The 26,215-nt window shown below is 42.7% G+C and overlaps 1 protein-coding gene across 5 annotated transcripts in view; it reads left to right on the forward strand.

The window, feature by feature from the left end:
- The window catches only part of MITF (melanocyte inducing transcription factor), a 109,865-nt gene that overhangs the window by 12,621 nt on the left and 71,029 nt on the right, over positions 1–26,215 (forward strand). Inside the window, exon 1 of one of the 5 annotated variants that reach the window (XM_068408702.1) lies at positions 22,328–22,388. The exons of the other annotated variants lie outside the window; for them this stretch is intronic. The gene's annotated coding sequence lies outside the window, so the exon portion shown is untranslated. Of the gene's footprint in view, positions 1–22,327; positions 22,389–26,215 lie in introns of those variants that run through there. 5 annotated transcript variants of the gene reach the window in all.

Raw genomic sequence — 26,215 nt, forward strand, 5'->3', positions numbered from 1 at the left:
TGTGTGCACTTTATTTGGTGGTACTTAGAGCTGCAGAGCACCCCGGCAGCAGAAAGACGGGTGCTCTAGAACTGCAAGATTGTGTTGATTGTGTTGCATTTCTGCTGGAACAAAAATATAATGGGCTCAGCATTTGCACTTTCCACTTGTGTATTGTTTTCTCTTTATTTTGTGTATTTAGAAATGCTATGCTCTGCAAACTGCTGGTTTAGTATTTTCTGTGGAATGAAAACCATCTGGATAATTTAACTGAATTTTATCAAAGTTTTTGGTAACAGGCTCTTGTCTGTTTCCTGGCATCTTGTTAGATGAGGATGAGAATTCAAGTTAAAATTCAGGGAGGTAACAATGTGCTGGTTTATGACCTGGAATGTTAGAGACAACTTGGGCTTGTTTGAAGTTGTAAAAGTAACTGAAATATTAAAATGATATACAGTTTCTCCCGAAAGCATTCTCCCTGAGCAAATGCATGCCATAAGCTGCCTTTTTTTTTTTTCCCCCACAATGTACTTTGAATCCTTGCCATAGTGGGAGCTGCAAGCTAAAGACAGCATCCAGCGTTCATGCCGAGGCTTCTTTGAAAGAGATCAGACTTAACCACCAGCTGAAGTTAAGCATATGTTTAAAGATTTCCCTTGATCAAACCTCCGTTCAGCAAAACACTTCCATGTATTCTTTATTTCAGAATCCTAAATAATTCGGTTGGTTTTGTACTCCTTGGTTTAAACTTGTTGCAGCCCTAGGGCTGTGACAAACACGGGAGTGCTCTGCCCCGATCCAGCAAACCTTAAGCAGGTGAACTGTGCTGCTCAAGACTGCTAAAGTTTCAGCTCATGGTTTGAATACGTTGCTGGACTGGGAGAAGAGTGTTCAGTATATGTCAGGCTGTTAAATCTGATGTACTCTTGAGCCTGACACTGTGATTTTTAATATATTCCACTTCTGTTGAAATGCTACTTAGAAAAGCAAAAATTCCCACTAGAAAAAGATAAGTGCGTAATCCTTTCAACATGAGATGCAGAGTTAACTGAATTTCGGTATAGTCTGTTTAACAGAGAAAGAGCACTATCAGTCAGGTTTTTTTTCTCCCTCCTGCCCACCCCCAGAAGACTTAACGGCCCGTTTAGTTTCTGATGTCCTGATGTCAGCGTTGGCTTATGGGTTGTTTTTTTTTGGTGGTGTTTTTTCTGTTTTGGGGTTGTGTTTTTGTTTTTAGTGAGGTGAAGGCATGTAATAAAGTTTTCAACATTGGAAAGTTTTAGGCATTTGAGGTGAATATTTAGATTTGCACGTGCTTAAATCTTGAAGAACAGTTCCTTGAGCTTGTGTGTGTGTGTGTGCCTACTGTGATAGCGAGTGCTTGTGTGGCTCCTCTGAAAAAGGAGCTGTATATGACTGCAGCTTTCTGAATGCAAACTAGGTTGTTCTCAAAGCCAACCACAGTGTTGTTAGTGTGATACTGGGTCTCATGTGGACAGGTTCTGAAAATCTGGAATAGGGTTATTTTGAAGAGTCTTAAGTTTTTCCTGGGGGCTGTATAGAATCACAGAGTCATTGAGGTGACACCTCTGGAGATCATCTTGTTCAGCTTCATTGCTTGTCACGTTGAGTGTGTTGCTCGGAGCCATGTCTCCAAAGACAGAGACTCCACAACTTCTCTGGGTAACCTGTTCCAGTATTGATGACCCTCAAAGTAAAAAAGTGTGGGTTTTTTGGGTTTTTTTTTGAGTTATACATGACTGGTGCATAAACTGGTTTTTGATTTACGTATCACAGCATGCCCAAGATGAAGTATGCAGGAGGCTGCACACCTCCTCCCCAAGTTGCGCTCCTTCAGCTTTGCTTTTTTAAGTAGGACAAGGGGAGTTATTGCTTAGCTAAACTGTTGCAATTTGTCTTAAAAGCCGTTGATTTTATGGGCATAGTTAAAGACCTGGTGGGCAAAACTGCGTCCTTTTCAGTCTTGGCTCAAAAGCTGCCAGGTTTTCTTTCTTGATTAAATCTTGGTTGACCCAAACTAGTTTTGCTCTGTCATTCCCCTTTGCAGACGGATGCAAAGCACCCTACAACATAATGTTACATTTAATAAGCACTTCAGCTTCAGTGCAGAGGTTGTGTCCAGTGCTGCAAAACTGTACCTTGGTGTTGTTTGTGCAAAGCATTTGACAGATGCTCATTGCTTGTGATGTTATCTGGACTGTTTAATGTGTACAGTAATTCCACGAGGCTGTTGACTAAAATATTCCAGTTCTTTGATGCACCAGCACTGACTTGTCTGCTATGAATTCATACACTAAAGTCAAAATAACTTCTAAAATAGTAAACATGAACTTTGGCCATTTCATGTTCTGGGATGATTCTAGAATCGGTTCCTCGGTGTGCTGCGCACAGAGTGCATTTTTGTAACCTGCAACTGTGTCAGTGTTCATCGAGACAGTGTACAATACACTTCTACCAAGCTATATTAAATAAATACCCCATGAAACTGAGTATCTGAGCTGCAGTCGGGACTGATCTTGCCTTGGCTGTCCCGTGTTATGCAGTTTTCTAGGACTACAGTTTTCTGCAGGTTGCTTTTGGCAGCTTCAAGGACCAACAAACCAGAGATCTTACAGAATACGTTCTTTAGCATAAAAAAGGTTTACTGGAATTACTGGAAAAGTTTACTTCAGAGATGCCTTCCAGGGTAAAATTAAGTGCAGTGGTTAAAAGCAAATCTTTAATGACGCTGTCAGTAGCAAGTGAGAGTCCAGTGCTATGCCATGGCATAGCAGTCTTGCTTGATGCACTTGGTACCAGACAGAGAAATGAACATGTGCTGACTGTACAGTCTCCAGGTTGTGTTTTCTGAGGCTGCATTAATTTCTCTGTGCCAAGCTCTTACATGTTTGGGTAACTGGAGTTGACTGGCAGTAGCAAAACATCAAGTGTAGAAAATAAACAGTGTTTACTGCTCCAGACTTTGTTCCTTTTGCATTTCCAATAACTACTGAGAAATAAGTAGAAAGTTAAGGGTGCTTTCCCAGAGTGGCATTTTTTGGGGAAGAGACTTGATTACTTATTGCTGTTTAGAAGCTCCAAGCAAACCTGAGAACCAGTAGTGTCCATGGTCCTTCGTACTTTTATAGATGAGGATGATGTCTGAGTTTCTGGAGTCTTTTGGGCTTTTTCTCACGCAAATAAGTGACTTTGGATGGTAAACAGTGTGCAGCAATATCTGAACTCCCAGGGTGCTGTAAGGCTTAGCTCTTAGGTGCCTTGGTGACAAAATTAATACCATGTGAATGTTAGATGTTGGCAGGTTTTGACTGTAGTTTTTGCCTCTACCTGTACCTGCAGTGAGAGCTCTTTTTACCCCATCGCTTCTGTTTGTCTCGCTTTATTTATTCTAAGGCTCAGTGGTGGGTACAAGGGAGATGAGGAGAAGGTGCTGGGGGGAGAGGTCTGGACATCTGCTTATAAGGCCATCTCGAAATGCCACTTGAGTATGTCACTGCAAATGCAAGATTTGGGAGTGGGAGGAGTCCTGTCTGTCATCTGGGTAAAAGTTGGATCCTGGGAGGTCTCGCTGTGTGAGCTGCTGCTTGAATAAAGCTGTTGGGGCAGTTTAACTCTGCAATGCTTAACTTCAATTAAGTTGTCAAGTTTAGCATTGCTTGAGGCATTAATAGAGTTTTACTCTCACTTAAAAATCTGGTTTAGTAATTAACCTCCATTTTATTCTGGAGTTCAGAAGGTGCTCATTTAGTGCAGCAAATCTAATGTCATGTGAATTAAAACATGAAAGATATTCAGTAATGAGAAACTGAAACAGGGTAGTGCAGAAATTAGATTATATGCAGTTTACAGGGAGCTGTGCTAGATGCTGAGTTCTTAATGAAAAGCATTTTGAAGGCACTGCCTTACCTCTGCATTTGCATGGTTAAGGAATGTTCTGAATTAAATGGGGAATTAGTAATGGAGTTGGGATTTCTGTTGTTGCACACTGTTTTTTTATTGCATTTAGGTTTATTGTACAGCTTTTCCTGAATTCTGGACATTGGATGACTGTGACAGTACAACTGCCAGAAGGTGTGAGGCACTCACAGAGGCTGGGAGAAAAGTGTATAAAGATGGAGGGACCCCTGGTCCAACTGGGTGATACAGACTAATAGTTGAGATCCCCTTCTCTGGTGTAACTGAAGACGAAACCCAAACTCCAGCATATTCTGTTGAGTTTATTGTTGGAGAGAGGCACAGAACGATGGTGCATGGAAGAATTACACCTGCAGGCAGCAGAATTGCTTCACAAAAATTAGCCCGGCCTTCGTGATTTTTCTGGTAGTGTTCTTCATACTGCTGTGCCCATGTCTTACATCCTACCACAGCCATTACTGTCCCAAAGAAAAGTGGTCCCCAGATTTTCTGGCAAGAGCACTGTTTACTCCCAACATTGGAGCATAGCTGTGTGCTGCTGCTCCCCTCCACAAGAGCAGAGCTGCTATGCAAGGCAAAACAGGTTTGATTTTCCCCAGAAATTGTCAGGCTTGTTGCCTGTACGTGTGGGGTATGTGCCAACTGGTAAGTCTCGTGCTTTTCAGGACTGGACTGCTAGTATCACACCAATTCATATGGGCTGACTTGCCTTTGGATATAAGGTACAGGCCTTCAAACAGCCTGGAAAACTGCACCAGCTTCTGCTGCCCAGAGGTTTTGAGTGACTGCAGGGATAAGGGGCAGCTTTCCCCTTTTTTACTGAACATCGCATGCACAAAATGTTTGTGCGTCTTTTTGTTGGTCTGGGTATCGGAAACTACATAAGAGCACCGATTCAGAACGTGAACGCCAAGGCGTTTGCAGAGCAATGCTGTCTGTCCTGCTTTCACCCTGTGACGTGCATGCTTACACTGAAGCGCACTTCTACCAATTCTGTGGTGTTGTCTGCTCCAGTAGATTTCAGAGGCGAAGATGCAGGAGGCTCAATGTTCACCCAGCCATCTCTTCTATAGCTTAGCTATGTGGAATCAGAGGCTTTGTCTTCTCTATCATTTGAGTGATTTAAGGGTAAAAATAGCCTCTTATCAGTTACTTAACTATTTCCAAGGCAGTAATGTGGGGTAAAAGTTCACCCTATGGATGCTGACAGGACTATGCACTACGCGGGTGTGGTTTTGTGCTGCATCTGATCTCCTCTGGCTTGCAGGCTGCTGCTGGAGGGTATGGTCGTGCCCATCTGTGCCTTGAGTCGTAGTCTTGCACCCCGTGAAGGAACTGGCTGCTAAGTGCCTGCAGGGAGAGTTGGTTTATCTCTCTGATTCAATGGGAAAGGACCACATGTGCTCAAAAAAGTTTTCCATCTGCTTGAAGCACTGACTTGTGCTATGGCCACACAGTTACAAGACACAACCCAACAGGGAAGGGTTGGGAACCAGGACTGTGGGAAGGCAGGACTCCTCCTTACATAGCAGTTATGTTGAGTTAGATGGAACATAAAATCTTACTGCTGACCTTAGAAAAACATGGTAAAAGTGATGTGTGAGTTGTGCAGCGGCTGGCGTGTGGTTGGTTTTCTGTATGTGACTGAATTTTGCTGTCTTAAAAACAGCATTCCAGTAGAAAGGTTGACAAGTACCATGCTTACATTCAGTGACATCTTTACCAGTGACTCCAGTTTGATGACTAAAGACTGATTCTTAACATACCGAATCTCTTAAGTGAATGAGCAGTAATGCCAGTGGTCTGGTAACCTGCCAGGACTCTTTTTTGTGAGCTTTGTGCTTACTCCATAGGAACCACGCCCCAAGTATACTGGTTCACTGAGCTAATCATCTTATGGCTCAAGCACAGTTAAGTTAATTCTGTGTAATAATTGACTGATGTCAGCTATACTGCAGTAGTTATCTGTGTGCAAAGTCCTGGTTCGTAGCAAATATGATGTAATGCAGGTTAACGCTAACCTCTTTGACCATAGACTAAGCTAATCTTAGTACACGTTGTCTACGGTCTAACAGCACACGTGGCTGCTCTCACTGCTCAGCTGCTGAATGGTAACGTGTTAAGCCAAAGTATTTTGATCGGATGCTTGAGTCGTCCTGCCACCATTGAGACCTGGAATTACTTGCATCGACTGCAGTTGTGACATCCAAGTCGTTCTGTGTTAATCTGTTTTCCATGGGAGACAGAAAATGTGGATGATGGATGAAACAGGATTAAATTCTTGCAGTGTGCAGCCACTGCTGGTGACTGTGGACTAGTTTGACGGGGTTCACATCTGTGTTAACTTTCAGAAGACAACATGAAGCTATTAAGCAGTTACTACCCACTCCAGGATCTGCACATCAATTAGGAGAGGCTGCTTACTCATACTCCTCAAAAGTTATGCCAAAATAGCTATTACATTATGTCACAGCCCATATTTTCATCCTGAACAATTAAGCAGAATATAAACCTTGTTTCTCCTCAGCAGCATTGTATGTAGACCTAGGACTTTGATACAAGGTACTTTGGAGCTGTACTGGTTCAAGAGGGCTCCTCTGTAGTTGGCACACGTCAGGGAAATTGTTATGAAACGTGACGTTATTTTTCCAGCAGTGTATCTGAGGAGCTCCAACAACAAAGTCGTCTGTAAACAGCTTTTGTTCTGCATGTTATGACTTACTCTACTACAACACTTAGGATCCCTGCTCAGGACCCAGCATCCCGTGCTGCTGGTAGGTGCTATGTGAGCATGAAGGAAGGTGGTGGGATGCTCCACAGCAGATCTGCAATCTGAGAATAAGACATGAGAAGCAGATGGCTGCAGAGGGAAACAATGAGGCAGAGCTGTCAGCATGATGGGAAGGAGGCCTAGCGCACCCACTGCCTCGCTGCTGTCAAAACCCTGGTCGGCGTCCTGCCCAGGGAGGAGCTCTTGAGACAGGCTTGATGGAGGATGGCAGGGCAGGTACGCTTGGAGGTACCTCTGAGGACCTTCCTTTGTAAATGGGAGAAAGCACTGAGTAGGTGTGTTGACGAAACGTGGCATTGCTGGTGACCAACTTGCAGCATTTCTAATCAAGCTTCAGGAGCTTGTGGTTCCGCATCCCAGCCCTGTCTCCTTAGGTAGTCGGTGGCGGTTTGCTATGGCCCAGAGATTTGTGGTAGCAGAGCCTCGGACAGGTGTAGGGTCGGTTAAGTTGTGACATGCCAAGGAAGTAGCATTTGTGGAGAAGGGACAAAACCTGTTGTAACCAAAACAGGACAATATTGGCTTTACTGATACTTCTGGTCTTAGACAGGAACCTGAAGGTCTATCTCCTGATTTTCCAGACTATCCTTGTAGAAGAGCTGCCTGCTAGTGCTATACAGGAGCTTCTTTTTGTAAAGAAAAGGCTCAAATGTAATCACATGAATGATTTGTACCGTGCAATACACAACTTGAACGAGGATTCTGCAGAGAAAAAAAAAAGTACCGTCACACTGATGGGAAGGCTAAGGTCTGTTCTGTAATTCTTGATCCTAATTCGTGATTTTCTGTTTTGCCCAATACCTTGTAATGCAGGGAAAATGATAATTCAGAAAAGATGGTGTAGAATAAAAATAGAAGCACTTCCTCCAACTCCTCCATATGTTAATGGCTGGATTTTCAGGCAAGAGATTCCAGTAAGGTGTGCCAGCAGTCTCAATACCTGCTCGTGATGTGGCCCTCTTTCCTTGAAAAACTATTTGGGTTAGAGACAAGGGTGAAGTCATTGGGAGCGTTTGGTATCTTTGTGGATTGGATCCAGTTGTGTGTGATTTTATTAGAAGAAGTGAAGTATCATAATTCCTGAGGTACTAGCAAGCTTCTTGCTTTAGGAGTCCCGTCTTACTTCCATTGATTTCTTCACTATTGGAAAATTCATAGCGAGTTAATGAATTTGTTGCGTTGGAGGCCATCTGGAAATAGCTAAATTGTACATTGTATCTGCTAAAAACTTTTCAAAGACCCTTTCTCTGGGGAAAGGGAGGATAGAGGCCTGGAAAAATTTAACAGGAAAAATAGAGAGATTAGGGTTCAAAAAATAGGAAATTATGGTAATGTTTTCATTCAGAGAAAAACACACAGAGGATTTTGATTATGATTGAATGCCAGTGCTGAAACATGAAAGTGGTACTTGCCCAATGGCTGTTCCCTTGGTTTAATCTGTTCCCTGCCAGCTAATCTATGTAACTTCAAGATGCAGATGACCTTTCCATCATCTGACAAGATAACTACCTCTGTTAAAGGCAAATACATAAAATGCAATACTATAGGTTTGCACCTGGAACTTGAGTACCAATCAGCTGAGCTCTGGCAGGTTGGATGTCTAGTTCCTTCTTTCTCTGGTTATTTCAAAACCAGGAACAACTCATCAAAGCCTGGGCTAATGAATCATTGCGAATGCTTGATGTGTTGGCAGCTACATGCCACCCAGCTTCACACTCCGTTCTGCTGCCATAATTTTAAGAAACTATTGGAACAGTGCCCTCCTCCCCCAAAAAAAGTATATCCAAAGATCTGGGACCTCATATATGCAGGCCTCCCCCGGTTTATTTGTACCAAGCTGTTTGGGTAGACCTTGATATTAGTTCTAGCTGCAGAGCAGGTTTTTGTCAAGAAATCAAAAGCTTGGATATCATTTACTCCTGAGCAGATAAATGAGCTGGTTAATCCAGAATTGATGAAAAAAAGCTCATCTGAGTTAGAACTCAGTCAGAGAAATCAAAATCTCTGAATCAATAAGAGCGAGCTATATGGTGCCTTGCTTTAAATGGAGTGTAGTCATTATCCTGTCAGTCACGTTTATTATTTTGATTTACTGCTGATTTAGAGGTGTCTCATGCCAAGCCGTGTTCATCTTTGCATGTACAGGAGACTTGTTTATTCTCCTAATGCATTAGTTCAGTTAGATTAACTGAAATCTCTGCTTCCATCAGCTATTTGTCATATTTTATTTGACTCGCAAAGTCTACGCCGTGATGTACTTCAGTGTACGTGTTAAAACAACTTAGTCCAATGCTTCTAAAAGGCTGCCTGTCTTTGGGGGAGCAGATGCCTTCAGAGGGTGATCGCCTCCCCTCGGTTTGGCTGAGGGGTCTGTGGGTCATATTTGTACTTTCAGCGGAGAAGCAGCAGGGAGTTATGAAGGTGAGTGGTCCTCTCCTAACCGGGTAGTTGATGGACCTTTGGTTTCTCACCCCCCACCCCTGCAACACCTCGACCCTTTGCTATCTGAAACACCATAAGTCATGTTGCAGGGGAGCCTGGCTGGAGGAAGAGTTTCCATTTTACAGAGGAGTGAAGTCAGGGACAGTGTTTTAAGCTCTAGGTTGTGAATCAGGCCTTTCCTTCAAGTTCAGAGGAACAGTCCCCTTCTCCAAGAATTTAAAAGCTTTTCCATTATTTGAAAAGTTGCCTGGTCACCTGTGCTCGTGCTCCTGCCTTTTCTTTTTCTCCATTTCTGCAGTGTCAGGAAGAAAAAAATAAATCTGTAATTCAAGTAATATTCTAAATATAGAAGTGCTAGTTTACAAATGAGCCATCTTTCTGATGGCTTCAAAATGGGTTTTGTAATAAAAGGAAATGTGTTTGACACTGCCAGAATTTACAGTCCCACCAGAGGCTTGTGAAATAACTGCTATAGCAAACATCCTGGGCTGTAATGGAGCTTGTTGACGTACGGGTTACTGAAGGGTATTTCTGGCTGTTGCCATGAGGATGGGTTAGCAGGAAAACTACTTTTCTTTGCGACTACTGTAGGGTCCTGTCTGTACCATCAGCTTTTAAAAAGAGCTTTTTGATAAAAGGTGATAAAAGAGCGGGGCTGTCTTTCAAAATGGGTACCAGAATCTGGCCCCTGGGAGCCAGGAGGAAGGGGCTATGAGTAAGTCTGGTGTGAGTGGTACAGGCTAATACTGCTTTTGGCTGTTTAACTGACTAGAAAACTGTTTTGCTGGAGTCCTTGCAACTTGCAGGCTTTTTTTTTTTTTTTTTTTAATTTTAATGGAGATTTCAGCTATGGAATAAGACCGTTCACCTCTAAATCCATTTGACAGCACTTTATTTGTAGCAATTATTTATAGGTATATTCAGGAGTTCAGTTCTGTTTGATACATAGAGGCATAACCATAAAGAAGTTACATCAGAAAGAGTGTACTTTGCCATGATTTCTGCTTGGTCTAACTTAGGAGGCACTGAAGATGTGTCAGGGAGAGAGACTGAGCTTCTGCCCAGCTTCTCGTAGTGTCCAAAAATAAAATTCTGTGGGAGGACTTAAAGAAACTAGCTGATGCTAGAAAGAAAAAAAAGTCTGTAACTTTTCCACTACCAAAAGTTAGTTTTCAGATTGAAATAAGACAGTTAAAAGAAATATTGAAGTTTGGTCAGTAAAAATGTCTATTAGAATGGGAAACTGGGGCTCTGGTGCTTCGTTCTGTCTTCAGACCAAGTTTCCCATCTCATTCTCTGCCACACACAAGGCTCGCACCATATTATTTCCATCTGCAGGCCTCAAGAGTTTTACTGCTTGTCTGAGAGTCTTACGTTGCCCATGTGAGAGGGTCAGAAAATGGACCTCCATGGTACACTGAACATGAAGGATTTGCTTAAATGTTGCTCTGAATGTCCCCACACTAAGTGACAGTGGTTCAGCCAGCAAAAACCCAGTTTTAAAGTCATGGTTTTCATCCACGTTGAGGCCTGTGACTCCATGTAAGCTGTTTCTGTGGGAGATGAGGCTTTGCTCTGCCTTTTGCTGTGTGTTGAACTTGCAGGCTCCCGATGCCCACACACCACTGGCTGTTGTTTATGAGCCCTGCGCTGGGGACCACCGCTCCAGGCTCTGCTCCTTCTTGACACGCTATGAAAATACCTCCATGAGCTCTCAGAGATGTTTCAGGTTACATAAAACAGAATTTAAAATAGTTTCTTTTTCACAACATTTGGAGCACGTGTTTGTGAACACAAATTTTCAGCGCAGTGCCAGCAGAGTTAGTTTAACAGATGCAGAACTCCGTTACTAAGAATAGTTTCTGCAGTTATCTCCCCACACAAATTCTCTCCTTGGGCATTTGCAATGTGCTTATCAATCAACATTGCAGAAGATCATAGGCATGTTCAGTTTTTTTGGCAGAAAATAGTCTGCATGCTTTCAGAAGCTATCAGAAGCATGCTCTTCTGAAGCCACACTGGGTTTCGACTGATGAATCAGAATTCTGCATGGAAGGATTTGAATACAAACAGAATAAGGAAATTTAGCACTATCTTTTTTTAATCTTTTTTTTTTTTTTTTTTTCTCCTGTTCTTATGTTCCCTTGGTAAACAGCAACACTTGCTGGCAAGAATGGGAATAACAGATCAATCTGCTTATTTTCAGGTATTGGATTCATGTTTGTTAGTCATCCAGCTCTTTTGCAGCTGTTACCAGGTGTAGAATTTACCCGGTGGGAGAAAGATACAATGTCTTAGCACAAGATGCAGACTCCTTCCTAATGGCATTAAGGCCATAAGAGCACCTGAAGCTTATCTGTTTGAATGAAAGCAGAGTTTTCCCACTAGAAGAAACCAAGTGCTCTCCCGAGTTAGGCAAACAGAATTTGGTCCCCAGTTAGCACACAAAATTGTATTTAAACAAGAAAAAAAGAGTTAATTGAAGGTTGCTTGTTACTCCTTTGCTAAGCAGCAGAACTTGTATAGGGTGTGAAACCGTGGTTATTAACCATAGTTAATGGGGATTCTCATTCATTACCATACACTGTTAAGAGTAACTGTTGGTTGCTCTCTGTTCAAGCAATGCTTCTGTTACCAGTGATGTCAGGAGATTTGATTCATTTAAAAAAAAAAACACAAAAAACACAAAGACCTGAGCTTGGCATATTAGTAGTCATTGAAGGTGAGCATAAAAGAAATAGATAGGAACAACATACTGAAAAGAAACACAGTTTTTAAGGTAGCTGAGTGCTTATTTCCTTTTGTTATTGAACAGAAGTTGAGTGCCCACATACAATAAAAATATGTCCTGGAGAAAAGAAAGAGTGAAAACTAGCAAAAAGACTTTGGGTCTGCTAAAGTAAAGCCAGAAAGGGGAAAAAATGGGTGAAGAATAAAAAAGTAAAAAATAACTGATTTAATTGGAGGTTAGGGGAGGTAACCTTGATTTGTCCTGATGTCCTCCCTGGGTCCCATCACATCTGACAGGTGGCAATGGAATGTGGAGGCTCTGCAGCACATGTGAATGCTGCAGAATTACTTGTCTTCTGTCTGCTTTGATGTCCAGTAACTTATCAATGGATATCATTTTAAATAAATGTTGGCGTTGTGGTTTTGTGCCTTTGTATTTTTGTGGATGTGTTAGGTTACATTGTTAGATTGCATTGTTTCTTCTGCATGGGACATCACAATCCTAAATCTTTGGATTATTAAAAAAACAGTGAGCATTTCTGTAAAAGGATATGAAATAATGTGTATTGCTTTGCTGAGGAGAACGAACCCTTTGTGTGTGGCGTAATTCTCCTGTAAACATCACTGCTGTTGCATTGGTGTGGTGGGATTGGCAGAGCTGGATGTGCTTGGATAACTCTGAGGCAAGGGAGCATCTGCTAGAGTGACTGCAGCTCCCCAAGCTTTGGGAATAGCAGGGAATAAGCTTCTCTACTAACTGGCTCTTGTAATTTCTTTTAATGTACTTGATAATAGCTGTTGTGAGGGATGGTGGCATTGATGGTGTGGTCTGTAGTGGCAGTTCTTGCCTTCATAATCCAGGGTTTGGTTTGGGCATCACCAGCTGTGGTAGGTCCAACCTCCCTGGGTGTTGTCCCCTCCTACCCCAGTGGTTTTACTGAGATCTGGATTTTTCAGCAGTTTAAAACTTTTTCCAAAGGTGGCATTTCTCTTACTCAACTCTTACAAGCTGTAACAACATTTGTGGTGCAAACATTTCTTAAACAAGAGAGGAAAATCTGTGCTGGAGTATATGCAAGGTTCCCTAAACTTGGAGCTACCACTCCAAGTGCTACCACTTCAAGTCTGGTTCTTTAAGTGTTGCAGCCCCTTTCCTCACCTAATGCCTGCCAACGTGCAAATCCACCTGTCAAGCCTGGCTTCCACTCCTGAAGCCATTTTAAAAAACAGTGGTGGGAGAAGAAAATGTAGCCAGGCCAAGGAGCTTGGAGTCTGCTGTTGCATACTTTGCTTGTCTGAACCTGGGAGCAGAACTGATCCCTGAAGTTCTGTAGGACTTCCCCCTCGAAGCAGGGAGTAGGAATATTGGGAGGCAAAGGAAGGCTTGGGGTTTTCCATATTCTTCTGCTTAAATTAAAACAATGATTCAGACAGCCAAGGGAGACCGTTTATCTGTTCAGTGATGATATAGGCGTTGCCTCTTGTGCCAAATACCTTTGAGGATGGGAAGAGACAACATGGTCCTCGAAACCTGAGAAGAATTTTGGTGTTAAAAATAAATAAACTTTTTGTAGATTTTGAGTCTGCTGAGCTTCTGCCGCCGTTTACACCTAGTAGAAGAGAGCAGGGGTAATAAGAGTTCAGGAACAAAGCCTTTAATCAATGAGTATGTTATTGTTTAGGATGCCTTTTATTTCTGACTGGTCTGGGTAACTTGATGTATTCTGTCTCCTGGAGAAGGCTAATGTGCGTGGTTTTGTTCTTCCAGCGGCTGCGGTAGCCCGTAACGATAGTGCTGTGTGCTGTAGGTCTGAGATAAGTGTTGGAAATCTGAATGTTTATGTCTGAAACATGATACAAATGTAATAACTTCTGAAGATCAGCTATAGATTAGCAAATACTTGGTGAGTCATACCTTCCCCTTGCTGCTTTTTTTTCTTTAGCGTGTCATAAACATTTAGAAAAGCTCATTCACCCCAGGTAGGCGTGAAATCAATCTTTGATGCATAGGGTTGTGACTCAAGGAGTGGAAACAAAAAGGCCACTTGGTGTAATGTCTGCTGCTGTGCTCTTGCCAAATGCCTTGAGCAGAGGGGGAGATCTCTGCTGTAGTTTGTTTGGAAGATGCTTTGAAGATTATGGATCTCTTCTATATAGCATATACCAATTAAATGTGATTAGGAATGTTGTAGGTAATAGCTCTGCTATGAGGATGAAAAGAAGATGAGAAAGATGAATAGCACAGGATATGAAGGTATTGGCTGGATACGTGAGGGAAGACAATGGGGTATTGGGAGTCTTGTTCCAAGGGGAATGAGGCAGCAGGGACACGTAAGACAGTCCTGCCTGGTGGGAGCTTTGTCGGGAGGGTTTCTAGGGCAGGCGTCAGGAACTGGCTGGGAGCTGATACCACGGTGAGTTGCTGCTCAATCTTCTTGCTCTGTCTGCAGTCCCTCTCTTTGTTGTGTATGTGCCTTTGGCCCTTCTTATAGAGTAAGTGGGACTACATCCCTAGAAGACCCTTTGGTCTTTTATGCAGTGCAGAGGGGAACTAGGAGCCTTCAGGCTCTGTCTCTTGTCCATTCTTTCTTGCTTGAAATTAAGTGTGTCAGATGTATCCTTAGCTGTGGGGACTTGCCTTATGCTTTCACATCCATCTTCTATCCCCCAGAACGCAGCAGTTCCACCAGGCTCCCCATCCCTTGCTTCCCATACTTGCTTTTCTATGCTGGAGGGGTTTCTCTCTTGTTAGTGAAGTTAACTGGCTGCCATAGTATCGTATGTGTCCTCCACCTTCTCCCCTTCCCACCGTGGAAGTCACTGCTGTAGATTTGTCTTGTGTTACAGCACATCTGCTTCTCCTCCCCGAAGCTTTTGCTGTGTACTTATCCACCTTGTCCAACAGAGCACTGTTTCATGATCATCAGCCTCGTCAGCCTTTTAAAACGGTCTTATTAATGAACTTGAGAGAATGGCAGTGAGTTGGTGTCGTGTTTTCAGGGCTGTCTCAGTGGCACACAGGGACGTTTGCAGTGTTCCCAGTGGGTGACACCCACTCCGGTGCTTGCCATCGCGGGGACAGATTATAGCCAGCCTCTTGCATCCTGGCAGCGTGGGGCTGATGGAGCAGTTTTCAGGGCGCTCTTGCGTGCTGTGTGTGTTTGAGCAGTGTTGATGTTCCTGTAATTTGCACTGAGTGGACAAACAGGCTGCTTATTGCTCCTGTGATTGCCCAGGAAATGTTCTGTCAACTCCACCCGTTTTTCCTGATGTGTAGCACTTCCCTCTGATCCAGCGTGGAGCTAAGCTGGAGAGAGGAACACAGAATGGGGTGAGTCATCACGCAGCGCTTTTACAGCAGGTCTCTTGCTGAATCTGCTTACCTTGCTTTCTTTTCTCTTGTGGGTCGTCTTCTGCCCCATCTCTTCAGTTTCTTTGGCTCTTCAGTTTCTTTGGGTTGTTCTTTCATGAAATGCTTTTAATAGAAACAGCCTTGTTAGCTCATTTTTTTCCATCTGTCTCTGTCTCCCATCCTCTCCCTCGAGATCTTCAGCTTCCCAGTGCAGGGGGTAAATTGACAGGTAAAGATGATCTTGAAACGCTTTTTGCTGCAACAGTTCAGCAGCATTACATAAGATCAACTTCGCTCATAGAAAATGAAGGGGAAGGTTCAGCAGAGCAGCACCTGGGGAGGAAGGAGAGGGAGGACTACCAGCTACAACGCTATTTCAAGTAAAAGCTTCTGTCTGTTGGCCTTGTTTTATCAGAATGAGTTGACCATTAACTTTAGTATGGAAGAAGTATTCTTTCTTCCTGAGTATTTGTCCTTCCTTCAAATGGAAGAAGTGATCCATGACAGGAGTTGGTTGTTTTTTTTACTATCATTATTAAAAAAAGACAAACAAACCCCTTTGGCTGACATCTGTTGTAAGGACTGCTGCTGTCCCCTGGCACACTTTTCTCTCCCCCCATGTTACTTAGGTTGTTCATCTTCTATAATAAGTTCTCTGGGACATGAGTGGTCATGTTTGCTATTTGTGTAGTGCTGTTTGTACAAGATGCTGATTGATGTTGACCACTCCTGTGTGCTGTGGCAGTGCAAACAAATAATTAAGTAGCTTGTATGTGGCAGGTAGAGACTTGGTGTATGTGAGTGAACGTGCCCAAAACCTGTGATGTGCTAATATATGAAGGGGAGGAGGAGATGTATAAAAAGCTTCAGTTTTGTAACTTTGATAAATAAGCTGTTTTCAGGTAGGAGGACAGAGCAATCTCACCCACAGTGGGTAAAATGCCCAATATGCTCAAGGGAATGTAGCAAAGTAGGAGTCTCTGGGTAGGGTTACTGTCGGAATTGCAGAAGCAAGTCATTCAGAGCTGGTTTGTTTAATACTTTCAAATGTAATTACAACTTTTAATGCAGATGGGCAAAACCTTTATCCACTTAAACAATTTTGTTCAAATGTGTATAGCAGAGTAAATGAATGCTTTTCATCCTCATCATTTTTTTACCTAGTCTGAAAGAAGCAAACTGTAATGAGAGGTCTCCAGTAAGTCCGTTTTGACTTAGGCCACTCTTCAACTCCTCCATCACTGGGAGAAATGTTGTATGGTGTCTTTTTACCATGTAAATATTTAAGGAGAACATAACTTCTCGGTGGCAACTGTCTAATTAAAAGTATTAGGAGCTGTGTTTATTTATAACATGCATGAATAATTATTACTCAAAGTCTGAGTATTATTTTCTTGGGAAGTCCCTCATTAGAAACTCTGCATCATCAAGGGTGAACTGTGCTGTTACTAAACTAGTTTCGGTTCGCATCTGGGCAGAGACGTAAGGAAAAACTGCAGAGGCAAATACAACACGCTGTGAATAAGAAAGCAGATCTTCCAGCATCCCAGATACTTCTCATAATGATTTTTCTTTGTTGTTTGGAACTTAAGCACAGCCAGTGAACCGTTAAGTATATGGAGTGTTGTTTGGGTGGTGCTGGGAGGGGGAGGCAGAGGGGTTGGGGGGTGTGTGTGCTTCCCCCCATCACCTTAAAGCTGGTGCTGCTGGAGATCTCTAAGCCTGCTGTGTACCTTCTCCCAGACTTCACACCCTCAGTGCAGCTCTGCTTGGGTTATACATCTGAGTATTCGGCTTCTCTTCATTTTCTTTAGAACAGGGGCCATTGTTTGAGCCTGGACAGCAGTGGCTGTGTTTTCTAATTCAGAAAGTGCCTTCTAGAAGAGGCCTTTATCATCATTCCTGCCTTGCCGGTGTGGAAATAGAAACAGAAAAGGGAGCAACTTCCCCTCAGGTGATGTAGATGAGCAGCAGTTAGGAACCAGAGCCCTTGTCCTTGCCGAGTCCTGTAGTTATTTCATCTGATGTTAGTGTCACCAGGCAAAGCTCTCCTGTGAGCTTCTGAAAATAAGTTTATTACAAAATATTGCAGAACATAAACAACCCTTCCCTCTGTGCTCTGTAGGGTTGGAGAGACGTGGCAGACAATAGTAACACGTACAACAGGCTACTTCTCATCCTTCAGGTTACTAGGAAAGGAAGTTCCTGTACTGTCTGCTCATGGCCGGGTCCGGGAAGTGCTCTCCTGCGTGGTCCCATGCACTGAGGGTGAACCCTGACCAGCTCGCTTCTTGAAGCTGTCATCTAGTTCTTGTTACACAATGCTTGTAGCTTTGACCTTTTCTTATGCAGAACAAAACCAAAAGCCTCTGGGGTTTCTTGTTCTTATTTTCTCAATTCTTCAATAATCTTTTTTTTTTAAAATTCTCTTTTTTGAGAGCTGATGCTGTTCTTCTTGGGTCCATAAATATGCATCTCTTGCCCCACCTTTCTCTACATACACCCAGATAAGCGTTCCTCCATCCTTACTAGGTTGATACTCAGTCTTACCTTCCATACTTTTCCTGGCCTTGTCTTTCCTTGTCACTTACTTTACCTGGCCTGTATATCTATCTTCTACCTTCATGCTGTGGTCTCCACTTGTGCCATATCCCTCGGGGCTGTTCCTTGCACACTGACTGTTGTCCCAGCAGCTGCTTCTCTGCGTCTCTGTTTTTTCTTGCATTTTCCCGTGCCCCTTTCTCCTAAAGGAGAAGACCTCTTGTGCTACGTCCTTTCTTTTGATGTAAAGTCTTCCAGTTTGTTCTATCCTCTGTCCTCTCTGTGTACCATTGAAGACTAAATGAAATTTCTGTAGCTTCATGCCTAATAGCCAGACGTTGGTTCTTTGTATTTTCACAATACAGAGGAATCGCAGCTATACCTCTGTACTTTGTAGGGTTTTGTATGGCACAAATCCAAGGATGATCCCTAGAACTCAAGTTTTGTTCACTTACTTAACTTGGGTAGGGTAGGGTAAGAAGGGGTAGGAAAGTGAGTAATACAGAAACAACAAATGATAGTATTGGTTACAGATGCAGCAAAAAGAGAGCCCACCTTCTGTATTGATACCTTCTGTATTGAGGACTTCTTTGTCCCATAAGGATTTTGCAAACTGGCCATTTCTGAGACCAGTCTAGGACGGGACAGCATGCACTTACGGCAGGACATGAGTTTGCTTTGGCTTCAGGAGAGGGTGAGGAGTGGTTCTGACCTCTCTGCCTCTTTTTTTGCTTTTTATCCTCTGTTTGACTATCCATTAATCCTTATGTCCATGCTCCAAACCAGCCATAATGTGCGCTTTGTAGCTTACATATCACTGTGATTTATTTCTACCTGTTTACTCGGGCTGCTACTGTGGCTAGTAGTGGGATAATTAGAATTGAGCATGAAAGCTGTACTGCATGTCATTGGTGATGTTAAAGCCTCGCTATGCCCTGTCATGGTGTGGGAGGAATTCAGATGTGGTGACTTGATTTAGCATGTTCCCATCATACACTAAAGGAAAACTTGCCAACTGAATTGGGAGTGATGGCTTGATTGCATTAGGATTTTTCTTTTCTATTCATAAATGATTAATTATTTCCTGTCTCCCCATCCCCCTCCTCCCCAAAACTAACCAAATTTAGGCAGAGTTGCCTTGCATCTAAGAACTGTGCTTCTGCAAAATGTCGTGAAAAGGAATCAATGAATGTTTTTATGGTTAAGTTATTAGTTCATAAGAAATCTCAGTTGTTCCATAATAGCAACATTTTTCTTGGCTTATGCAACCAATGGCATGTGAAAAATCTCTGCCATGTTAGTGCTGATCCATCTGTTGACATGCTGTTGGAACAGCAGTGCACTTAATGGTATTTTAGATTTGGTCAACCATTAAGCAAGAATTTTCTTATAGTTTGGTAGTTTTCTTTAATCCTATGAGAAAGTAGTTATGCCAGAACTGGCAGGCCTGGAATATAACTGTGCTGACCTTACAGGAGAGAAATGGCTTTGTCCAGTATCCTTCTTTTCTTCTTGCCCTGCTTCTGTCTTGTGTGAGAATACCAAACCAAAAAAAGTGTATTTCGGAGCTTGGTGGTGGTGTGAGCACCTGGAAACCTAACGAAGAATTTGTCTACTAAAAGCTTACGTTTTTTCTCCCGAGTGTTTCTGTTGATCTAGTGAAGTAGTCTCCTTAAACTCTTGAATTACTCGTATCCTGTGATCATCATGGCTGCAAGGACATCACTTTTTTGTTATTACAAGAATATAACTTCTGATATTTCAGGCGAATGGATTTGTTCATCAGCTGCTCTTAGCAAGTGCTTTGTGGATGCATCCCACAGTCATCTGTCCTGGTTTCTTTTATGTTTAGGGAAGGCGAAGGAGCTGTACTGAACACTGTTAAGATTGACTAAGGGTGGTCCAGGACATCTGCTTTGAGTCTCTGTTGAGTTCTGGCCCAAGACCTTTTAAGCAGTGGCTTTTCTATGTGGATGCCTGAAGGCCTGTAGAAGCACAGAGTGTTCATGGTGTCTAGGTTGAGCATTAGAGGGTACTGGACCTGGAAGGGCTGGATTGTGGCCTCACCTCCTGCATGGGCTGTCTCATGAGAAGCTGAAAGAAACTATCTCCTACAGACAATGCTCAGCCTTACATTTGAGGATGGAGTGGACACAGAAACTAGAAAGGGACAGTTTCTGCATCTCTGGCATCTTTGAAAACAAGTGCAAGTGGGACCTCTCGTGCAGCCCGTGTCAGGACCAGACCTCTTCTCTCAGATCTCCCAGATATACTCTTATTTCATCAAATGCGAAGCTGTTTTTTTGGGGTGTGATATGTCCCAAGCTCTTAGTTAGGCTTCTTTGCAGAATACTTTGACTTTGGTAATTTTGGCCTTGTGGCCTTGTGATGGGCTTATTTTTTCCTAGTAGGGCTAAGAAATAAAACAAATATTTGCATGGGATTTATTTCTTTACTAGTTTTGATCTATTTGAAATGACTTTAAATGAGCTTCAGTAACATGATGCTTTTATTTGTCATAAAATAATGAGCAGATTTCCTCCAGATCTGACTTTGTTTGCCTGAGGTGGCATTACCCTAAAGTGGATGAACCCATATCCAAGTGCAAGACCCATATTTTAATTGTCCCTGAAGCTAGACTGCTGCTGTTGGAAGGTGTTATGGGAATAGCCATCCTTTGGGAGCAATCTCTTGTGTCTTCAGCAAGAAGTTCAGCTTTTGTTTCTACCTTAAATTTGAACATGGTGATCGTCCTTTTGTTTTGAAGTGTGTGTTAGTTGCAAGAAGGATGCTGGAAGTTAGGTATTTTGTGTGACAGTGCACCCTCAGCAGAGATAAAGCAGCTGAAGTGAAGTAATCCATTTTTTATTTTCCAATGTTTAGGCAGTATTTGTTATCTCTCTCCTAAGCCTTGCTGTCTTGTCTCTGTTTTTTACATAGTAATTAATACTTGCATTCTAGTCAACAGCAATGCAAGTGAAAAAAGAGGCGAGTGCTGGGACACTGGTGTCTGCGCTCTCCCCACCAGTGCTCTGTGCGATGTGCTCAGCAGGAACCGGAGAGTTCATGAGTGTTTTCTCCAGCAGCTTTGGGCAGACTTGCTGTCAGGACGTATGTGCTGCAGCGCCCGATGGCTTGAATGACACTGCCAGATGGGCTGTACGCTCTGACCACTGTCGGGGTCATCTCATGTCTAAAGGCTTAGTCACCTAATAGATGAAGGTTTTGGAATAATTTTTTCCTTTTCATTTACTGAACAGGGCTCACTAAATTATTCTAAAATCTATGGAATATTGCTTGTTCTTAGCACAGTAGAAACAATTATTTAAAAATGTTTGGAAAAGTATTTCTTGATATATGCTTTGTTTTTTCTGTTGACCTGAGATGGCTTATTACCTTGGTGATGCACCAAGGCTACTCTCTGAAATAATCCATCTAATACACCCTCTACTACTCTGCTCAGTCAGTGCGTGTGTTTCCTTTAAAATGCTACAAGGAGCACAAATATAGCTGGAGCACCTAGTCTGGAGTCACGGACAAAAATAAACGTGACATTATTATGTTAGACTTGGACATAGTTCTGACTGGTGATGTGCTTTGATAACTTTGACATCTAATACTTTTAAGCAGACTTTAAGGTTCATAGGCTTTGCTAGCTTGGTGGCTAAGCATTTTTCATCCAGCTTTTTTTTCTGAAGTTCTTGGTTTGGTGTTTGTATCCTTCTCTAAAGTCTGCTGTTACAGAAGCCACAGTTGTGCTTTTCCCTGCTCATGCAAAAGTGGCAGTTAGACACCATGTCCCGGCTGCCAACTCCAAATGCTTTTTTTTTTTTTTTTGTACAGCAAGGTCAAAATCACACAGATTTGCAATCAGCTCCCTCTGTAACCGTTACCTTACTGAAGCACTTTTGGAGCTCTCTTACCTCCCTTCCTGCACCGAAACTCCTAAATTTAGTAACGCTGAAGCCCGAGGGTTAGAACTGTGCTGGGAATTTGCCACAACTCATTTCGTTTGCGTTATGCCCATTCAGACTGTTAAACGGCCCTTCCCTTTCTTCTGCTCGTGTTTTAGGGAGCTGTTGGCAGCTTGCCAGCAGAGTTTGACCACTGGGCTGCTCTGGATCCGTGTCACTGCCATTGCTCCCACCGCTCTACCAATAGCTGTGTTTATATTTGCAGTATCTCCAGCTACAGGCCTTTCTATTTTCAGTATCCCTGGCATGCTGTAGCCTTTCCAGAACATGATTTGCGCTCTTAGGGAAGATGAAAGGTGCATCCAACAGAAAGCAGCAAGCTTGCAGAAGTTTGGATGTACATCAAGTTTCCTTGAGGCGCACCTTAAGAGAAATGACGGCTGGTTATGAATTATGACTGCTAGAAGATTTCTATCACTTGCAGAAAACTGACAAGGAGAGATTCTGACTGTTTCTGCTTCATGTTTTCCAATGCATGTACATTGGTAAAGTACTTCTGGTTTCAGTGCTGAATAGCTACTAACTCAAAGCCTTAAATACAGCGTGTCAATAATGTGGAGTTGTCACTGACAGTAGCGTTTGGTAAAGAAGATGCTCTACCATTCTCCTCCAGCCTGTAATCTTTTCCTAAACTTGCTTAAAGGTAATAAAACTGATCTTGGGTGCTGGCAGTGTTGCAGAATAGCAGTATGCTAACCAACCTGTGTGTGTGTGTGTGTGTGTGCGTGTGTTGGATTGGAGCAGGGAAAATGCTGAGGACTGACTCACCAGAGCGGCGTTTGGGGGGAAGGAGTGGGGTTGAGCTGCTCACCGTTCCCTTACAGTCAGGTTTGATCCGTTGGTATTTTAAGAAGGCAGTTAGGGAAATTTGGTGTCTCCACATGGCGTTCTGCACTGGGCGTGCTTGATGGGGAGAGGAGAACATATGTAAGGGTTCAGTGGTTTCTTGTTGGCTCAGCTAACTGAATTTTAGTAGTTGTCAACATTATTAAAAGCTTACATGAAATCTCTATTTAATTCTGTTAAAAGAGTTCGGCTGGTAGGAACATTCGACCTCCAGATGTCTGAGAACTGCAGTAGTTCAACAAACTTACTGTTATGGATTAATAAACAATATAATAACAAAAGCCCTGTGAGTAAATGACTTCTGTGACACACACTGAGCAGTTACTGAATAGTTGCAAGGGTCTTGTTCTAACTATAGATATTCTTGTTTATCTTTCCAAGGGGTGATGCAGTGCCTGGGCCACATCATTCTTGATACCACCTGCCATGGCAGAAACCTTTCTAACTTGTATTTTTCCATGCTTTTAAGTATATGATCAGTAATTTAAAAGACAAAGACTAAACTTCAGTGTTTCTGGACCAAAAATAATTTGAGTTGGAATGTATCCCTGAAGGTCATCTGGTCCAATCCCATGGCTCAGTGTCCAAGTTTGAAGTTGGATAAGGCTCTTAAGCAGCCTTGTCTAGTCAAGCTTTGCTTATCTCCCAAGGATCACTAATGAAAATGTTGAACAATGATGATACCAGTATTAACCACCTGAGGATTGCCGCTGTTAACAACCCTCCACGTGTGGGTTGACCTGCTGACTGGTGCCTGTAGAGCCGGGCAGTCTGTCCAGATTTCCTCGCCCCTTTTCAGGTAGACAGCGATCGCTGCTCTCCGGTTTTGTCCGCTGAGCCAGCACATCTCGCCGTAGAAGGCAGTCAGTTTGGTGAGGCACCATTTCCCTGGCATGGGAGCCATCCCATTGCCTCTCCCCTGTCCTGGTGTAGCTTACACACGTGTCTGACCCGTTTGCCCTCTTACTAACAGCCCCAGACCTAAATGATCTTTGCAGTGAGCAGCCAGTCAAGAACCAAGGCAGTGTGGAGGACCGCTGATCTCTAGTGTATTTTCTTTCTGTCAGAGGGCTTGGCAATGCTTATGTTTGCAGACTGATCTTAAAGACCAGGGCTGCGGGGCTGCTGGTTTTCCTTCCAGCTGCCAGTGCCGGGCACTTCCCAGTGTGTTTCACTGCCTGGATGTTCCAGGTTTCAGAACAGTCTCAGCTGTGCTGATAGGTATATCAAGGGTGGGAAGAGTTTGTTTCCTATTGAAGAAATTAATTGCTGGTAACTTTCCACATTCTTTTTTCTCAGTTTTGTCACTGAATATTTTCCAAGACCTGTTTTTTTGTTTCTGTTTTTTTTTTTTTCCCGGTAACAGTTTTGGCTGGAAAAACTATAGGCTGTTTTTTGGTGCAGTTGAGTCAGGAGCAGCTAGTATTAAGAGGAAAAACTCATTTGCGTTTTCAGAACTTGTGGATGATTAAGTTTTCAGTAACAGATTTTTTTTTTTTCTTTAAGTGCTAACAAAATATGTGTATGTACAAAAGCGTGTTTGAGTGCACAGAGATTAAGCCAGCTATAAATAGCATCTTCCGTGACCCTGCTGGAATTTTCTTTTAAGCTTGGAAACACTGAAGTGTGTGTTTTGTCAGATTTGAATCATGAACCCTGAAGAAGAGCTAATGAGTTCTTATTTCTCACCCCTAATCTCTAACTAGAGCATTCTTTATGTGAACAGCAGATCAGTCTGAAACTGTAGCTCAGGCCTCAGTTGCCTTATTTAACTTTGTTTACTTGCTTTGTTCATTGTACCATTTTTTTTCTGCTTCAGTTGGTGTGTTTATGAAAATAATTTATTTTCAACCCATATTATCAAACCCATGCAAGCTGTGCAGTTGGTACTGTGGGTGACGGTTCACAAAATCTCCTTGATTTTCTGTTGTACTTAAAACCAAGCTTTTCCTCTTGAACATCATGTAACTCTTGCCCTCATGAAATGCATGGCTTTCTCTGTTATTCTGTCTAGTTTTCCTGGCAGCTTAATGAAGAAGTGTAGCTGGGACTAAATGATCAACTCTTGGGACAAAAGCCATGTTCCCTGCTACCTGTCCTGGTGGATCTGGTTGTAGGCAATTGGTGGCAAAGCACTCGTTTGCTTTTGGGGCTGAGATTTGGTTCTGGGCTTTAGAGGTGTTCCCTGGCTATGCTGCACCTGAAGTGCCTGAGGTACAGTTGACACTTACAGTTAATTATGTTTTGCCAACAAAACAACTAAAAATGATGAAAAAAAACCCAACAGTTTGATTGAAATTGAAATGTTTCCCAGGAATGCATCAACTTTGACGTTTTTGGTAGGAAGCAGTCAATGCCTTGCATGTCCTTTTTTTGATGCAGAATTTCTTTCAGTGTATGTTAATATTTAAATTACAATTTTGCTGATCGGTTGAATCTTTGCTTTGAAAATCTTTTCTTTAAATTTGTGTTCTGTTTCTGTACAGAAAAGAATTGTATAAAATAAATTCCAGTGTTTGACTAGCTCTTGTTTGGCATCAAGTCATAGAGCACTTAAAATTCCTCATACAACAGGTTTAATTGCTTGCTAATCTTGCCTAAAGATTGGCTGAGGATATCGGGTTCTCCTGTTGCTTATTTTCAGTAGCATAGACTGCAAATGCTTGGAGAAAATGTACTAGGAGTATTTACTGTAGAATGTGGGTAAAGGGGTATGGAAACCCTTGCCTAGAGGTCAAACTGTCGACATTTAGGTTGATGGCTGTTGATCTGTATCGCAAGTCCGACAGATGTATGGCTCTTGTAGAATGAGTTGTTAATTTCTTGGTGTAATGCAACATCAACACCCCGTTGACCTGAGCCCCCCAACACCACCCCAGTGGAAGGAGATGGTGTGCGATGGTGTTCCCAGCACCACGGCTCTGCTCCATGAAGCCTACCCCGATGGACGGCCCTTTTGGACAAAGGCTGACCGATAGCCATACCTTCCTCTTTCCTTTCCACGTTGTGTTGAGCTTTGATGAATGTGTTAGTACTCATGTTGTTGGCTCTTCCCTTTTTTTAGAAACAAATCTTCCCCGCAGTAACTCTGTATCCCCAGTGAGTAATGGAGAAATCATTGCTCGTTAATGATTCACTTACAGGTTCCTGTATTGCTGTTGCTCAGTTGCTTGTGTTGCTGTTATCTACAGAAGCATTGCTCAGACAAGCACTTAGACCTGATTTTCATAGTTTCAGGAGGGTTATTGTAATGACAGGATGGCAGGTGGCTGCCTTTGGTTACTGATCATCTAGTCGAAAGTGTATCACCCCAGAGCTGGTCCCAGTGATGCTCTCAGCATGCATGTAGAAATTCTGTGCCCTTGAACCTTGCAACTAAAATAATGTTATGCTACTTAAAGATCACTTTTAACAGTTATTTTTTGTTGGTTTGTGAAAGCTGTGCTTGGCTATTTGCTTAAAGACTAACTCACGATGTACCTGTCCTCTTCTGTGTACCTCTTGTACACTAAAAAGGTGAAATATTAAACTTGCTTTTCCATTTTGAAACTTATTTTCAGGTAGAGTTTTCATTACAGCCTCTCCAAAGTCTTTGCTTTCAGGGTGCACGCTTGGTGATCCGCT

Source organism: Nyctibius grandis, chromosome 10 (genome assembly GCF_013368605.1).
Source record: "Nyctibius grandis isolate bNycGra1 chromosome 10, bNycGra1.pri, whole genome shotgun sequence".
NCBI lineage: Eukaryota > Metazoa > Chordata > Aves > Nyctibiiformes > Nyctibiidae > Nyctibius > Nyctibius grandis.